Source organism: Leopardus geoffroyi, chromosome C3 (genome assembly GCF_018350155.1).
Source record: "Leopardus geoffroyi isolate Oge1 chromosome C3, O.geoffroyi_Oge1_pat1.0, whole genome shotgun sequence".
NCBI lineage: Eukaryota > Metazoa > Chordata > Mammalia > Carnivora > Felidae > Leopardus > Leopardus geoffroyi.
Genome location: NC_059338.1, coordinates 129,280,071 through 129,286,070, shown reverse-complemented (window position 1 = coordinate 129,286,070; position 6,000 = coordinate 129,280,071). Strand labels below are relative to the sequence as shown.

Here is a 6,000-nt window from a genome sequence, read left to right as displayed (position 1 = left end):
GATAGAGAACCAGAAAGATTGTTTAATTGAGGAGTAGAGATCTTAGTACTTCAACTGCAATTCCAAGATGGAGATCAGAGAGCAACTTCTATAACCCTAGGTTCCAAAACCTCATCGGACCTGAAAGATTTGCACCAGCAAAATGGATGCCGTGTACAAGCAAGCTCTGCTTCGTTCTGCATTTAACATAATTCCACATTTGAATAAATGCATGCAGATGATGAACTTACCTGGAACCTGTTCTGGAAAAGGTTATTTTTTAGTTTGTGGCACAGGAAGTCACCCCAGAACGAAGTTTAGAAAGACGAAGCATGAGCCAGACTATTTACCACACATAGCCTTTGGCTTCACCAGGCTTACATTTTAGACAAAATGTAAGACAAAAAATAAATAGATATGGCAGACAATAACAATCTCAGATGGTTTTATTAGAAGATCAGCAAACCTTAATAATTAAAACATTTTAGGTTTGGAAACAGTCAACACAAGGAATTTTTTTTTGCAAAAAAAAAAAAGGTTTTATTACCTTGAACATAAATTATAATTATTATTTATAAAAGCTATATAAGTGATCATCTTTAAAGTCTCAAAAAGGCAAATACAAATAAAGCACAGAAAATTAATTGAATTGAAAAAAAGTTCTGACATAGTTCTTCCACATCAAATGTTTAGTGTATCTACAATAATAGATCAGCGCAAAGGTATATCTGCAGGTTCTAAAAGTAAAAGTAAGTTAAGTTGGCAAATACCATATTCCTCAATGAATAAGAAGGCTGATCAAAGATAAAATGTTGGATAGTTTTATCAAGCAGGCCACCTTACAGGATAATTTTCCAGGGTAGCAACTCTACACATAGAACTGAACTGTTTGTGATTATTCTAGAGCCAGTACATTTATTTGCACAGTTTTAAAATAAAAATGTAACAAGTAATTATACATTCGGATTGGTGGGAATACCAGGTATTATTTCAGAACTGCCACTATGTATTCCTTCTTGTCTGACACAATCAATACAGATCCAGGCTTGCTGTGTTTAAAACGATTCCCTTCCTTTTGTTGACCAACTTCTTTAATGGTGTGCTGTTCTTGAATCTGGGTGTAGATAGATTTTGGTAGATATCCGTGATGAGCAACGCGTTTTATATGAGGATGGCGTTGAAGTTTCTCCTTCAACTTCTGGCTATACCCTTTGGCTGCTTCTTCTCGTGAAGTAAGCACATCCAGTTTTTCAGAAGCATTAGCCTTCCACAGACAAATGTCCATTTCATCAGATCCACGCGTAATATGTTTGCTGTTAGAAGTCTATTTTATACAGAGAACATGTTGCATTCTCTTTGCATGATAGACCAACCCATTTCTTTTTTTGCCAATAGGAAAGATTCAAATCGATTCATCAAAACTAGCAGAAACCAACTCTTTCCCAGTGGGAGAATAATGTACATTAAGCACTGCAGATACAGATCCACACGTACCATTACAAGAGTGTATAGTGGATGCTTCTGAAATGCATAGAAGTTGTAATCTACATTTGCTGCAGTAAAAATGAAAGCTTCCATAGGGTTCCAACAAATTGTATTTGTTCCCATACCTAAGATGACATTTTTCAGAGGAGTGTCTTGCCTCATATCATATAGTACTGTATTCCTGTCAGAAGCACAACTGCCCAAGAGAAATGTGTCAGTTGGATTAAGTTTAACACTACTGTCAAATCCCTAGATCATCGAACATATAGGATTGGTTCTTTGTTCATCCCAAATGTCTACTTGGTGTCCACATGTGGCAAAAACAGCTTCTTTCCAGTGATGAGCAATTCCTGTATACACTCTCTTTCCTAATGTTGTATGCAGTGGTTCCTCCTCTTCTCCGTAGCCCGGTCCATCCATTCTCTACTGCTTCACAGTTTTGTCATCACCAACAGTTAAAAAAAAAAGTCCCACAAAAACAAGTATGTATTCCTTATACAAAACTCTCATGTGCTTGTATTGTATGGATACTTTTTCATTTAGTTGAGTTCCAAATTCTAATCTCTCAATCACATGCCCCAGGAAGGACAGTAGCCAGGCTCTTTGGATGCTTTGCCAAACAATTGACTTTATCTCTGTAAGGAAGCGAGAAATAGTTTTGCCGATACCCATCCCAGTTTGGTAACATTTAAAGCTCTTACCTTTCTCATGGGACCTCAAAAGGATGTAAGGTAGGATTATAGTTTCTTGTAACTGGCTATGTAGATCCAAATCTTCCTTCCTGAAAGATCTGAATCCTTAATTACTCTGCCTTTTCTGGTTCCGGTAGTTTTCCATTAATCTTTACTGTTGGCATGGGAATTGTAAAAAGAACCTCAGAAGATCTCCTGGGTTCCAAACACAGTCCTCCTTGCTTCCACCATAGAAGCAACCAATTTCCCCTGGCATTTGACATCATCAGTCTGTTCCCTATAGGAATTTATATAATAGTGCCAATGTGATGCAGTTATTGAAATATACCATTTGGCAGTGGTTGCATGACTTATTTTGAGATCCAGAAGGACAGTGTGCAACTTTAGATATGCTACCACTTTCAAAAGAATTCTACTGGACTCAGGAAAAATGATCAGTTAAGTTTGAAGAATTCATGTTGTGAAAATCAAACTAGATTAGGGCTTGACCTAACTCACACTCTCCAGATTTTAGATGTGAAAACGTTAACATTGAAGAGTACAAAATATAGATTATTCTATTCAAGAGCTTCATATTTTGGCTAAAAAAAAAAAGGGAAAGAATCTCTTTTGGCTGAGTGAACCTGAGAAAATAATACAAAATTGGTTATAAAACACTGATGCTCAAAATCTAGTAAAAGTGAGGCACCTAGGTGGCTCAGTTGGTTAAGCATCTAACTCTTGATTACGGATCAGGCAGGTCATGATCTCACAATCATGAAATTGAGCTGTGCATTGGACTCTGTGCTGGGTGTAGAGCCTGTTTAAGAGTCTCTCTCCCCCTCTGCCCCTCCCCTGCTTGCTCGTGTGCATGCTCTCTGTCTCTCTGAAAGAAAGAAAGAAAGAAAGAAAGAAAGAAAGAAAGAAAGAAAGAAAGAAAGAAAGAAAGAAACACTATGAACTCATTATATTCCAGACATATAGAAATGTACACATATATGCCTATACAAAATACCTCACAAATATCAGCTCTCTCACAAACCTTTTGAACTCCTGAGATCTCCAAAAGTCCTTGAGTCTTGGCTTGAAAAGTTGTAGTCTACAATGGCATGCTCTCTTAAGTTTTTGAGGATTTTGAGTTTTCAGTTCTCAAAAAGTGGTAATATGTGCACATGCATGAAACACATATAGCGTGTATGTATACTTGTATCATGTACGTGTATATGTACATATATAATAATATATACATATATACATATATAATACATATAAAACATATACATACATACATATAATACATATAATATGTATATATATAATGCATATATTACATATAATGCATGTAATGCATATAATACATATAATACACATATGCATATAACACATAATGCATATAATACATATAATACACATATGCATATAACACATAATGCATATAATACATATAATGCATATAATGCATAATGCATATAATACATATGCATATAATACATATAATGCATATAATACATAATGCATATAATACATATGCATATAATGCATATAATACATATAATGCATATAATACATAAAATACACACATAATACATACATATAATACATATATTATGTATATAATACATATATACATACATAATACATATAATACATATACACATATGCACACAAATGAAATATTTACTACTAAATATCGTGCTGGCAAAGCAGTGTAGCCTAAGTCAGTTGTCTCAAAAATTGTTACTATGCATCCCCCATCAGTAAAACATTTTTGAGAATGTTCTACTACACAGTTTTCTAGAGGCTAGAAAATTGCTCCATTTGTTTCTCTGTTTACCTCTATTACCTACTAATAAAATAGAAGCAGATTACCTAATACCAAGTGAGTAGTGGTGTGATGCTGAACGAGTCATGGATCTTTCTTAGACTTCGTGTCTTTATAAATTTCTTTTGTAATTTGATTTATCTTGTTCAGTGCTAAGATTATGCAGTTGTTTCAGATGCTGCTACAATATGGGATTGTATTTATTGAATCATTTTTGATAGACACAGACAGTGTATGGATAAGAGCAGGTCCTGCTATACATTATGCCTCAACAATATGAAATACTAAACCGGAATAAAAGGGAAATTTCTTATGCCCTAATTTCAACTCACAATATGAATTAATGTGCTTCACTTTAGGAATACATATAACCTCTTTAATGCATGATTATGAAGCCATCATGGGGTCTACAACCTGAGTCCCAGGGCTCTCAGAGCAGCATGAAGAGTGATAATGCCCCATAGGACCTGGTCTGCTTGTCTTTTTTTACCCTAAATTTGCTAATGGGGTGGATAAGGGACTGAAATAGAATGGCTGTGGCTAAATGTGCAGAGGCCTCAAAGACACTGATTAGCCAGGAAAGTATTAATAATCAGAGTAACCATAATAAAGTTAGCTCAGGACATGAGTAATAGTGTGCAAAGCTAAAGAATATCTGTTTCTGCATCTAGGGAGTAGATTTAGAAAACTTGGTTTATTTTATTATATTATGGGATAGAGTGCTTAAAACCTAAATGCTAGTCACCAATTCAAAGGGAGGATACTGGAATGAGGAACAATATGACATTTGATAACAGGGCAGGGTGTTTAAGAGGGAGGCAGCACTGGTGGCTTTATAATTTGCTGTTTCATTTCTGTGTTTGGCTTCTGCTGTAACCAGCTGGCATGAAGGAACTCTCTGGTGTTTTGAATCAAGAAGGAAATAAAACACACACAGGCTTCACTACAGATAACCTGAACATTTTGAATTTGGTTTATGGCAAGAGAAATGTGTACTTTGGCTTTATTTTTTAATAGTGGTGGTATGTTGGCTGAATTGATCTCCTTTATGACTCGAGAATTTGTGCAATGGTGCTTGGATTTAAGAAAGGTAAAATATACCTATGGAAGAAAATTTTTGTCTCATCTGAAAACAATTGACATCTACGAACAATGGCTGCTTAATGAGAAAATATCTATTGGCAAGTAATAGAAATTGTTGAATTTTGATTGTAAGATTAAGCAATGTTTTTTCCTCTTAGCCTCACCTTGATCCGTTTAGATTGGGTTGGATTTGTTACTTGAATTTAGTCATTGTTATATAATTATGAAAAAAAATTTATGCCGTTTGTCTTTGAAGTGATCTCTGTTTTTTATGTAAATTTTCTATGAATGTGTAATGTATAACAAATATATATATGTACGATCTTAAGTGTACTTCTCAATTATTTTTATATATTACTCACTCCTTTGTAACAATCACCCAGATCAAGATAATATTACCAAAAGCTTCCCTTGTACTCTCCTAGCCACCATGCTCCTCCCACCTCCCCAAAGAGAACAGCTATTTTGACTTCCATCACACAGATTGGTTTTGCCTGTTGGAGACATTTATATAAATGTAATTATATAGTGTTTTTGTGTATGTGTCTGGTTTCTTTCACTCAGTGTTATGTCTGTGAGACTATCCATATGGTTGTTTGTAGAATTAGATTACTCATGGTCGTTGTGTAATATTCCATTTAGAATATCAATATTCTAAAATTATGTATGTTCTCCTATTCATGGATACTTGGGTTGTTTCCAGTATTTCACTATATAAGATAATGATATTATTAATTTTTTGACATGTCTTTCAGTGCATATATATTCAAATTTTCTATATTTAATAGTATATTTGTTGTGTCATAAGATATTATTATGCTTTGCTTTAGGAGATATACTGCTAGACAGCTTCACAAAGAGATTATACTTATTCATACTCTCACTGGCAGTACTTGCCTCCAAAGTTTCTGGTAGATGTATAGTAATGTTGTGTGTGTGTGTGTGTGTGTGTGTGTGTGT

At 34.6% G+C, this 6,000-nt stretch overlaps 1 pseudogene; it reads right to left on the bottom strand.

Annotated features, from left to right (window-relative positions):
* Positions 1-964: 964 nt before the first annotated feature.
* The window catches only part of LOC123586639, a 103,533-nt pseudogene continuing 98,497 nt past the window's right edge, over positions 965-6,000 (bottom strand).